This window comes from Aquarana catesbeiana, linkage group LG02, assembly GCF_042186555.1.
Source record: "Aquarana catesbeiana isolate 2022-GZ linkage group LG02, ASM4218655v1, whole genome shotgun sequence".
Classification (NCBI taxonomy): domain Eukaryota; kingdom Metazoa; phylum Chordata; class Amphibia; order Anura; family Ranidae; genus Aquarana; species Aquarana catesbeiana.
Genome location: NC_133325.1, coordinates 25267240 through 25279892, shown reverse-complemented (window position 1 = coordinate 25279892; position 12653 = coordinate 25267240). Strand labels below are relative to the sequence as shown.

Below are 12653 nucleotides of genomic sequence, written 5' to 3'. Positions count from 1 at the left end.
TCAGACTGGGAGGAAGTGGTATGATGAAAGCACTCAAGCGGAGTGTGGGACGTTTCGTTACAGGGGGCACTTGAGGCAAGTAGCAGCTTCCTGTGTCCATTCAGACACAGAGCCCCAGTTCGGCACCGCCCCCTCTGTCTCCTGATTTGCCAAATGACTTTGACAGCAGTGGAAGCCAATGGCGCCATTGCTGTATCTCAGCTAATCAGGAGGAGAGTCCCGGACGGCTGTGACGCTCATGGACAGCGCTAGAGAGAGAGAGATGAGACTCGAGTAAGTGTTATGGGGTCCCGACTCACTTGCTGGCTGGAGAAAAGTAAAAGTCAAATAAAAGCAAATCCTAGAAGGATCCTAAAAAAGGTAAGTATGTTTAAAAAAAAAAAAAAGATGCATTGGGGGGTGGTTGGAGCAATAGACACCTGAGGGGTCATTTAGACTCTTCCATGTTATTGGACTAAAGCAGGTCTCCATTTTTATTGACTGCAACTACTAAAATGTATTTATTTTAATTTTTTTTTCCAGTTCTTTGAGCAGAAACAATCCTGGGACAAGTAAGGACTCTTATTTTTTTTTATTTGGAAGACGCGCAGCTTGAAACTCTTTGGACTGCTCTCCTCACATGTTCCCCGCGGTGACGTCCCTAACCACGCAGCCTTGCGCTCTCTGCAATCATCATCAATGCTTTGTGCAGGTAGACTCGCTGTGTATAAGAGCCCCCCCCCCCGAATTCCCGGACAATTTCGCTGACTCCGGCCCGGGAGTCATTTTAAATCGATCCCTTTTCATTTTTTTCCCTTTATATAAGACTGATATGCTGAGGGAATTTGGGAATCGTTGCCTATTTATCACGCTTGCCTGTATTTTTTGTTTGTATGTGTCATTTGCAGGGATGTTTTTTAAAACAAAATTTGATTGTAAATGTTTAATTGGTTTATCTTAAACGAGGCGTGGTGGGTCCCGAATTTACCTTCTGGACCTGGTATTGGATACGTCCTTTTACATCTGATCTGACGATGTACCCGTGGATAATACCTTTGCTAATTTACTGGGGTCCTCCAGTCTCAGCCAGAGTTCCCCTTTGCTTTGCCCACCTTGGACCAATGTGAGTATATATATGCTGTACCTGTGGGGGTGGGGGTGGACGGGGCGCTTGCTTGGCACAGGTACCCTTCACAGACCGCCTTGCATTTTTCTCAACAAATGTAAGGTGTTCTCTCATTGGACTAGGTGGAGATTGTGACATCACCACACCACTTTTCTACCTCCTTCCAGTCAGAGAACACCTTGCAACCATTAAGAACAATGCATGGCCTGCGAATGGTGTTCCTGCCAAGCAAGCACCCTCCTGTTGTGGCTACTGTAGAGCAGGGTAGCTGCTCAGAACCTGGAAAACAGTAGTAGTAGTAGTAGTTACTACAGTAATTCTCTGCTTCACAGGTATGGCACATACATACATTGCTCCAAGCTGCACTAATCAATAAAATCCATACCTGGAGTTCAGCTTTAAGGTATCAAAGCATAAGAAAGCCAAGTAACTGGCATTTTCCACAAAAAAAAAAAAAAATCTGCAATGGCAGCCCCCATCTCTTTTATGAAAGGGTCACTTTAATGGCCTAATAGTTTTATTCTCAGTTGCTCTTTTTTCTCAGAAATGTCAAACTCGTCCCTCCAACCGACGGACACCTTTCTGGGTCCCCGGATTTCACAATGTCTTTTATTTTCTTTTTTATTTTCTTCCTCTCTGTAAATTTTTGTATATTTTTCTTCTTCTTAAGATTGACCATAAAATTGCTGTTTACCGCACATCCAATAAAGATTTGCTTTTCATGATGTAAATATGAGAAATTATCGCATTCATTGTTTGGGACACAACGAACGTTGTGATGTCATAGGGTCCACAGAGAGCCCCCCCATTAAAATCAGGGTCCTAGAGAGCCTCCTCTTGCATCAGGGTCCCCAGAGAGCCCCCCTCCCCTCCCCTTGGGGACCCCTGCAGAGACTCGGGGCTATGGGCCCCAGATTCGTGACTATAGCCCCAGAAGCCACCCCCTAGCAATGCCACTGGCCCCCACCATGAGGCAGACACTCTTGTATAAGATCTCCGATAGAAGAATAGATTCGGCTTCGCTGGTCTAGCATCTTCTTGTATGAGTCGGTTTACATCATGACGGGGCTCCTTTACAACGCTCCTTTCAGTTGGGTGAAATGTAAAGAGACGGACGCCATTGAAGTTCAACTGAACCTTCAGTATAAATCGTCTGAATATGTTTCTGGTGCATCCTAACCAGAAGTGTTCACAGTCTTCCTATTTAATTTCCTTAGAAAGAAACCACAGCCTCAGTGGAAGAAGCCTGTCCCCTGCCAGCATGCTGCAGAGGAACCTTGCTCTCTGTGGAAACAGTGGTCTCTGCGCCGAGGTCTGATACACACCCCCTGCTGAGTCAGACCTTTAGCCGTGCAATAGGAAAAGCTCATACTCTATTCTGATTGGAGAATTCTGACTTGGAAGGTGTATAATTCCTCTGGAGAGAGACCGCTGCTTCCAGAGAGAGCAAGAGTCCTCCACAGCAGCATGCTGGCAGGTAACAGGCTGTTCTACTCAGGCTGTGGCTGCTTTCCAAAGAGTACCGTTTATTAGAATTGTCACTTTTTTATTTTCCTTCACCTGAAATGTATTTAGATTATTTTAAATTAAACTTTACTCAGTGTTTAATTATCCCACTGCACATATCACTCATCTACTCCAGTGCTGACCCCATCCTCTTTCTTCATGTCAGCATTTCTCCACACTATTATATAATTTATATAGCTCTGACATATACCGCAGTGCTGTACAGAGAACACTTAGCCCAATGCCAGGACAATATCATCTAAAGCCCAGGGCCAAAACCGCCCCCCCCCCCCCCTCCTCCTTCCCTCCCCTCCAAGATGTATGAGCATTGTGTCCACAAAAATACCAAGTACTAATCTGCATGCTTACCCCCTGAGCATACATTCCCCTTCCTCCCAAAACAAATCCCCCCCCCCTCTCAAATGCCCCCCAACAAAAAAAAATCGCCCTCCTAGCACAAATTCTCTAGCCCTAAAATTTTCCCACCTAGTACACATCCCCCCACTTTAAATCCCCCCCAGCACAAATCCCCTTAAATTAGCACCCCCCCATGCAAATTTCCCCTTCTAGAACAATACCCCCTGCTGCCCCCCAAATTCCCATTTCCAAATACAAATCCCCTCCCCCCCAAATCTCCTTGTGGTGCCCCCCACCTCACATGATACCACCGTGCCTAGGGCCGGCCGCACCTCCTGCCCACCCTTTGTCCCAGCCATGACTTGGCTATTCACGTCAGTCTCTGTACCAGAGGAGCTAACACTCTAATCTCCCCCCACAGTCACACATATTAGGACTGGCTTGATGGAGAATAACCGATCAGATTTTTTGTACCATATAGGAAAACTAATACTTTATAGATAATGTTATGGAGATTGACCCCTGAACCCGGCACTGTTGGGCCATAATGGTAGTCACTATTTATTAGGAGGGGGGAGGCGGTCACCACTGGAGTATCTGAAGGATAAAAAGAAGACAGTTGGAAATGCAGTACATTAGCTCCACCTATAATATCTGCTCAGCGTGAAAATGGCAGTATACACTCTGATGTAAGCTTGTTGTGTTCTCTTCTTCCTAAGCAGCTTTTTCACAGTGCACCGGCCCTCTTGGTTCCAGGGACCTCCCTTTTTAGGCCTGTAGTCCTCTGTAATGGGCGGTGTATTTGGCCCAGGCTGGAGAACGTAATGTCGTGTACACACGGGCGGACTTTTCGACCGGACTGGTCCGACGGACTTTCCGATGGACTTTCGAAGGAACGGACTTGCCTACACACGATCACACCAAGTCTGATGGATTCGTACGTGATGGCGTACGACTGGACTAAAATAAGGAAGTTGATAGCCACTAGCCAATAGCTGCCCTAGCGTCGTTTTTTGTCCGTCGGACTAGCATACAGACGAGCGGATTTTCGACCGGACTCGAGTCCGTCGGAAAGATTTGAAACATGTTTTATTTCTAGGTCCGTCTGACTTTTGGGGAAAAAAAAGTCCGCTGGAGCCCACGAACGATCGAATTGTCCGATGGAGTCTGGTCCGCCAGAAAGTCCGCTCGTGTGTACGCGGCATAACAGATATGTGCACTGCAGCCTTTTTGTGCTTTGTTTGTTTTTGTGTTTTTACGCTTTCTGATATTTTTCTGGAAATGTGTTTGCTGAAATGAAGCTTCATAATGCGCTTGTTGTGTGCAATGTGAATATTGCACACAGGGGGATTTCCATGTGCAATTTTTAACTGGCAGGCAGTGGACATGTGACCACCTCTGCAGTGAATTGGATCAGCCTATGCTGCCCCCCCCCGTAAACTTCATCATTGCCATTCTCCTCCGAGTGTCCTTCTCTGCTTGCTTTCCTGTTTATATCATCCACTCCCCCTTACCTCCGATGTCCCCAGAACTGACACCCATTCTACACCAAGGCTCCTCCAGAGGTTGCTGGGGGTTCCTTGAGCTGTCGCCAATTGACCTCCCATCTCCATAGTTCTTGGGCCAACAACATGACACCAATGATTTTTTTGTAGGGTACACTCTTCCCCCTGAATTGACCTTAGTAATGGCTCCTTGAGGCCTCCTTATTATTTCATAGGGTTCCTCTGGTGAAAATAATTATTGTAGTATGGATTATGTCGGCCTTTCTCAATATTTCTACCCTAAAGGAACAATTGAAATAACGTTCAGGTTTTGTGGAACTCCAACTAAGATTAAATCATTGGAGGTCGTTAGGAAGAATGCCACTCTTACAGACAACTAAAATGATTTTCCTGGCACCACCCTGGCATCATACTGAAGCTCAACCACATGTATGCTGCCAAGGATTGATGCCTTGGAAATCAAAATCCCGTGATTTGATAAAATTTAGCCTTTTCTTGGTGGCAGCATACATGTAGTAGATCTTTAGTAGGCTGCCATGGATTGGCACCAGGAAAGGAAAGTTATGGTAAGTATTTTCCATTGTTGGTGTCCTGATGGCTCTGCCAAGTGGTGTTGGTCCCAGAACTATGCAGACACCATCAGCTCCGAGGTCAGTCAGCCACAGCTCCAGGAACCCCCAGCAACATCTGAAGAAACCTTAGACTTCCATGCAACCCTTGTTGAGCATGGCTAGGCGTAACCATAAAAAACAAACATTGTATGCGGGGTGCACCTGTGTTAAAGGATTCCTAAAGTTCAAAGACTTGTGACCTACCATTATGTAATCAGTAAGTACACCCCAATGGATATTGACTTTGAACATATTTAAAACAAACAAACGTCCGCGCATCATCAAAGCAGCGATTACAGCTAAAGGTTAGGTAACCTAAATTAACAAAGTTGCAGATCTGTCACATTTAAAAAGTAAGGGCACCCCTATATTTACCACCATGTCAAATCCATGAAGTTAGAATCCTGTGTTCCAGATCAGGTGCCAATGACTTGAACCTTATTATGGAGTATGCAGGTGGAACCCGCCTTTATATAAACCTTTAAGATCTAGGGCTGTCTTTCTCAACCTTTCCAACACAGAGCAACCCCTAAACTAACTTTCTGCTCCAAAGGGAACTCTTTGATAAAAATAAACTAGATCTATAACTCATGATACATAAGTGTGATGGTCAATGGGAAGAATGTTCCTTACACTTGTGGTCAGTGGGAAGAATTACCAAAATCAATGGTGACAGTGCGAACTTATCTGAGAGGCAGAAATTGCTTATTGCTGAAGGAACCCCTAGCAACCTGTGGAAGAGCCCTAGGGTTCCATGAAACCCTGATCTAGGGCCTGGTACGTGTGGTGTCATCTTGGCTCTCAGAGGGCCCCATAAAGAAGGTTGTGGGTGAGGGAATTTAACCACTTGCCAACCTCCCCATAGCCAAATGACGGCTGCAGGGCGGCTGGATAACTCTGGGATCACGTCATATGACGTGATTCCAGAAAACTGCTCCCCCGCGCCCCCCGGGGCGCGCACACGGGAACATCCGTGACCGCCGGGTCCAGAGGACCCGGCGCATCACGGTAAACGGCCGCTGATCGCGGCCGTTTACCATGTGATCGCTCCGTCAAATGACGGAGCGATCACATGTAAACAAACCGGCATCATGTCATGACGCCGGTTCCTCCCTCCCCTCTCTGTACCGATCGGTACAGAGGGGGAGAGATCGGATGGGAGCCGCGCTGTGGGCTGGATGTGTAGTGCCCACAGCGCAGCTCAGTGACATGTACAGTCACCTCCATCCCTCCATGCTCAGCCATCCCCCCCATGCTCTGCAATGATCCTGTGCAATACTCTGCAATGATCCTGTGCAATACTCTGCAATGATCCTGTGCAATACTCTGCAATGATCCTGTGCAATACTCTGCAATGATCCTGTGCAACCCTGTGCAATACTCTGCAATGACCCTGTGCAATACTCTGCAATGACCCTGTGCAATACTCTGCAATGACCCTGTGCAATACCCCGCAATACTCTGCAATGCTCCGCAATAGTCTGCAATACCCCGCAATACTCTGCAATTGTCTGCAATGCTCCGCAATGCCCCGCAATACTCTGCAATACCCCGCAATGCCCTGCCATACTCGGTGATACCCAGCCATACTTTGCCATGCTCAGCCATACTCGGCTATACTCAGCCATATTCAGCCATATTCAGCTGTACTCGGCCTCTGTATGTGGCCAGGCTGTGGAAGTCTCACACATGTGGTATCGCCGTACTCAGGAGGAGTAGGAGAATCTATTTTGGGGTGTCATTTTTGGTATGTACATGCTATGTGTTAGAAATATTGTATAAATGGACAACTTTGTGTTAAAAAAAATGTGTTTTAACCACTTCCCGCCTGCCGGCCGTCATACGACGTCCTTGATTTTGTGCGGGGATATCTGAATGATGGGTGCAGCTACAGGCATCATTCAGATATCAGCTTTTTCAGCCGGCGATTCCCTACACCATAGGAGTGATCATAGCGGCTTTTCCACTGTTTGATCGTTCTTATGGGAGGCGAGAGGGGATGCCCCCCCCTCTCGCCGCCCTCAGGTGCTTCTACCGACTCACGCTACGATCGAAGCCAGGATCTTTTTTTTTTTTAATTCAGGCTTCCCAGCCTAGAGGTGAGATGTGGAGTCTTATTGACCCCATATCTCACTGTAAAGAGGACCTGTCATGCCATATTCCTATTACAGGGGATGTTTACATTCCTTGTAATAGAAATAAAAGTGATCAAAAAAATTATTTTATTTTTTGGAAAAAAGCCTCAAACTAAAATAAAGTAAAATGAACAATAAAAAAAAAAAAAAAAAAAAAAAATTTTCCCCGTGTGCTCGCAGTCAGAAGCGAACGCATACGTAAGTTGCGCCCATATATGAAAATGGTGTTCAAACCACACATGTGCGGTATCGCTGTGATCGGTAGAGCAAGAGCAATAATTTTGGCCCTAGACCTCCTCTGTAACTCACAACATGTAACCAGTAAAATTTTTTAAAGCGTCTCCTATGGGGATTTTTAAGTAGCGAAGTTTGGCGCCATTCCACGAGCGTGTGCAATTTTGAAGGGTGACATGTTAGGTATCTATTTACTCGGCATAACTTCATTATTCACATTATGTAAAAACATTGGGCTAACTTTACTGTTTTGTTTTTTTTGAAAGCACAAAACTGTTTTTTTTTTTTTTTTAAAAAGTGGTCGAAAAATTGCTGCGCAAATACCGTGCGAGATAAAAAGTTGCAAGGACCGCCATTGTATTCTCTAGGGTCTTTCTAAAAAAATATATATAATGTTTTGGGGTTCTGTGTCATTTTCTAGCAAATAAATGATGATTTTTACATGTAGGAGAAAAATGTCAGAATTGGCCTGGGTGCTCCAGAACGCCTGAAGGTGCTCCCTGCATGTTGGGCCTCTGTATGTGGCCACGCTGTGTAAAAGTCTCACACATGTGGTATCACCATACTCGGGAGTAATAGCAGAATGTGTTTCTGGGTGTGATTTGTGGTATGCATATGCTGTGTGTGAGAAATAACCTGCTAATATGACAATTTTGTGAAAAAAAAAAAAAAAAAGAAAAAAAAAAAAATCTTGATTTTGCAAAGAATTGTGGGAAAAAAATGACAACTTCAAAAAATTCATCATGCATCTTTCTAAATACCTTGGAATGTCTTCTTTCCAAAAAGGGGTCATTTGGGGGGTATTTGTACTTTTCTGGCATGTTAGGGTCTCAAGAAATGAGATAGGCCTTCAGTACTTCAGGTGTGATCAATTTTCAGAGATTGGCACCATAGACTCTATAACTTTCACAAAGACCAAATAATATACACCACCGATTTGGGTTATTTTTACCAAAGATATGTAGCGGTATAAATTTTGGCCAAAATATATGAGGAAAAAATTACTAATTTGCTAAATTTTATAACAGTAACGAAGAAAAATGCATTTTTTTTTTTACAGAATTTTCGGTCTTTTTTCTTTTATAGCACAAAAAATAAAGAACCCAGCGGTGATTAAATACCACCAAAAGAAAGCTCTATTTGTGTGAAAAAAAGGTCAAAAAAATCTTTTGGGTACAGTGTTGCATGACTGAGTAATTGTCATTCAAAGTGTGAGAGCACCGAAAGCTGAAAATTGGTCTGGTTATTAAGGGGGTTTAAGTGCCCAGTGGTGAAGTGGTTAAAAATATCACCAAATGGTTAGAAATCAATTATTCCACTGTAATGCCTAGTACACACAAGGAGAAAATTTGATGAAAAATACCGCCTTTGGAGCGATCGTCTGATAATCTGATTAGTACACGGCTTTCGAGAGCCGGCCAGTGCTCATGTTGGTGCAAAATAATCCAAAGGTACAAGCACAAAAATGTTTTGTGTATGATAAAAGGACGAACAAATTTTGTTTAATCAGTACAGCATTCGTCCGTAAAAATCTTCAGTGACCAAGACTCTGAATCAAGAGGAGTCATAACAATACAACAGAATACATTACATCATTGTGGGATGTTGTTGTCTGTCTTATGAGAATTTTCATAACTTTAGTAACCTCTTCCTTTTGGATACGAGACTAGCGTGCAAAAAAAGAAAACAAAAACTGGACGATCACTTGTCCGATTTTCTCATTGTGTAAACAATGCTTATAAAAGGATAAATAATAATCTGCAAAGGGTGTAAACTTCAAATGATTGCCAATTTATCTAGGTCTGTTCATTCCCACAAATTCAGTAAAAAAAAAAAAAAAAAAAAAAAAAAAAAAAGCTGATCATCTGATGTCTAAATAAGTCCCCAAGAACACCAAAACTTCATTGTGGGATCTGTAGGTGACTTGCAATAGTGTCAAAGTTATGGTCAAAGACTGCAGACATACTACAGGAGAAAAAAGGTCGGCGCCCTCTAAGTGCAGCATGTATGTTAAAAATATTTATTACAATAGATAAAAACACTTACATTTGAGTTGCTAAAAACCAGCATATAAAGTAGATTTCATCCTTGTGCTCTCGGGGGATGTGGGCCAGTGGGAGGGTTCCTGGGATGTGAGTCCTGGGTCCTGGTAGCTGTTCCGGTGGTGCCGAGGGTCCTCAGAGCCTCCGGGCGGCCAGGATGTTGGTCATTGATCCTCCGTGGAGCGCCGTGCTGACCTGCATATTCACTTCCGGGAGCTGGGTGAGGCGGGCGGTGCTTCGCGTTCGGAGCATGCGTGCTCCTTCATCAGGCTATGGCATATTATATATATATATATATATATATATTTATATTATTTGAACTGATGATACACAGTCAAGGTTTAGAAATATTACAAAAATACACACATAGATAGATAGATAGATAGATAGATAGATAGATAGATAGATAGATAGATAGATAGATAGATAGATAGTCTATCTATCAGCATATTTACAATCTAAAAATAGAGAATCACGACAATCACAAGGAGGCTTTAGTACATCCTGTCGTTACCCAAAAGGACATACCGTAAATACATCCATGTACAGTAGCTCAGAAAATTGTTCAACATGTTTCAATGGGTTTAAATTAACTGCTGTTTAAATTAACTGCTTCTTCAGGAGCTTTTTGAAATAGAAGAGAAGATTGTCATGTGACTAAAAAATATAAAGGAAAACATATACATGTTATTGTACAGAATACATTGTGAATATACATAATAAAATTCTATATAAAGAAGAAACATCCACACATGGAGACAAACCCCACCCGTCTAGATGTCTTGCCAGGGCGTGCATTGAGAAGTAAACCGTGGACCCAGGGAGGGAGGTGACCCACCCCCGAGGGATACGGGGACTCTCACAGGACACTTTAGACAATTGATTAATACATCTAAAACAAAATAGATTGAAGGTAAGAAATTGATTGTTTATCCCAAAAGTGGGCAGACATAAAAAATGTTTCATGTAACTTTTAGATGATTATTGTTGTAAAAGACTAGACCTACCTCAAACAAGAGGTAGAGGGAAAAAAAAGGGAGTGTGAGGGAAAGATGTTTTTGTTTGCAGACCAGAAGATTTGACAATGTTATACAGAGATTTTTTGTATATATGTATATATATATATATATATATATGTAGAAGGTATCTAAAAAGAAGGGGGGCATAGGGAATTGGCTCTTAGTAAGATATTATTATACTATTTATTATGTGTAAACATTACACAACAATAGATGTATGAATATGTCAAAAATATTATGTTTATTACCTGGGTCCAATTCTATATATGTCTCCTGGAGCAAGGGCTGGTTTGCTAAGTATGGAAGATTCCACCACTAAGTTAAGTGAAAAAAAGAGGTATGGCTGGGGAATCCTCAAAAGATACGGCACCTTATCCCAATTACCCGTATTTATCGGCGTATAACACGCACTCCAAGTTTAGGCGGGAATTTTAGGGAAAAAAATGTTTTAAGGAAAAAAACTTACATTTAAATGCCCATCAATGCAGCCTTGCACAGCGTCCATCTGCATGCTTGTCCAGTGTCATTTGCAGCCTTGGTGTCATTTGCAGCCTTGGTGTCATTTGCAGCCTTGCAGCCTTATCAGTGTCCATTTGCTGCCTTAAAAACATAAAAGTTCAATATAGGGACACTGAAGTCCAACTAATGGTGAAAAAACATCTGAAAAAAGGAAAGAAAGGTCCTCAATGTCTATAAGACTCATAAAAATTAATAGTCCATATAAATGTAGTGACTTCGTGTAGAAAACAATTCAAATGCGTGACTTCCAAAGTGAAGACAGAAGAGGCACACCACCACCGAAAATGAGAAGGCTTACCAGATCTCGTAGACCCTAGAGGGCACACGCCCAAATGGGTCGAATCAGGCTTGGGTGGTAGGTGATGGTGGATGTTCCGGAAAGATGGTAAAGATGGACATCAAAAAGTAAACCGTGGACTTGTGTGTCCCTCAGGATGAAATTGAGGAGTAGATGGTAATGATGTAAAGCAAGGAGAAAAAAGGCCACATAGCGTAATTCCATAAAACAAGTATCAAGGTTTATTTAAAATAAGAAATACACTCACACGTACGTCTTGTAAAATCAGCGCTGTACAAATATGGCGGCAGTGGGGTCCTACTGAGGGACACACAAGTCCACGGTTTACTTTTTGATGTCCATCTTTACCATCTTTCCGGAACATCCACCATCACCCACCACCCAAGCCTGATTCGACCCATTTGGGCGTGTGCCCTCTAGGGTCTACGAGATCTGGTAAGCCTTCTCATTTTCGGTGGTGGTGTGCCACTTCTGTCTTCACTTTGGAAGTCACGCATTTGAATTGTTTTCTACACGAAGTCACTACATTTATATGGACTATTAATTTTTTGTGAGTCTTATAGAGTGTTATACGCCGATAAATACGGTAATTCGGTAAATGTAGGTGGAGATCAGAAAAGGGGATTATAACAATGCCAAATAGAAAGGAAATTGCAAAAGGTACATAAAAATATCAATATACAGTGGAACCTCGGATTACGAGCATAATCCGTTCCAGGAGTATGCTCGTAATCCAAAGTACTCGCATATCAAAGCGAGTTTTCCCATTGAAGTCAATGGAAACAAAAATAATTAGTTCCGCATTGACTTCAATGGGATGCAATACCGCATGCGGCCAGAGGCGGGGGGCGCCGGAGAGCCTCGGAAACGCCCAAAAAATGCTTGGCCCTTTCCGTGCATTTCCGAACGCCGACGATCAGCGCTGTTCGGCTCCTAGCGCCCCCCACCTCAGGCCAAAAGCGGTACTGCACACCGCTTTTGGCCTAAATCCTGCTCCACCTACATTTACTACAGTTAAGTGACTCCTGTATAGGTTACTTTTTCTTTCTATAAGATACAATTGGCCTGAGAGAGAGAGAGAGAGAGAGAGAGAGAGAGAGAGAGAGAGAGAGAGAGAGAGAGAGAGAGAGAGAGAGAGAGATCTTGATATATGGTGTCCACTATCTACAGACCCTGGATATGATATAACAAGATAAATAAGCTTATATGTATGGATACACCAAATATCAGGAATCTGTATGTTACATGCCATTGAGCATTCATGCAGATCCACTTTAAAATCTAAAAATGTATTATGTATTCCCTATCTGACTCTTGTCCCC

At 43.1% G+C, this 12653-nt stretch overlaps 2 long non-coding RNA genes across 2 annotated transcripts in view; both read right to left on the bottom strand.

Moving 5' to 3' along the window:
- The window catches only part of LOC141126709 (uncharacterized), a 31776-nt gene extending 21674 nt beyond the window's left edge, over positions 1-10102 (bottom strand). The window contains exons 1-2 of the long non-coding RNA XR_012241441.1: positions 10024-10102; positions 9500-9765 (exon numbers count right to left, since the gene is read on the bottom strand). This is a non-coding gene — a long non-coding RNA (uncharacterized lncRNA). The remainder of the gene's footprint in view (positions 1-9499; positions 9766-10023) is intronic.
- The window catches only part of LOC141126707 (uncharacterized), a 28532-nt gene continuing 25971 nt past the window's right edge, over positions 10093-12653 (bottom strand). The window contains exons 4-5 of the long non-coding RNA XR_012241440.1: positions 10981-11114; positions 10093-10152 (exon numbers count right to left, since the gene is read on the bottom strand). This is a non-coding gene — a long non-coding RNA (uncharacterized lncRNA). The remainder of the gene's footprint in view (positions 10153-10980; positions 11115-12653) is intronic.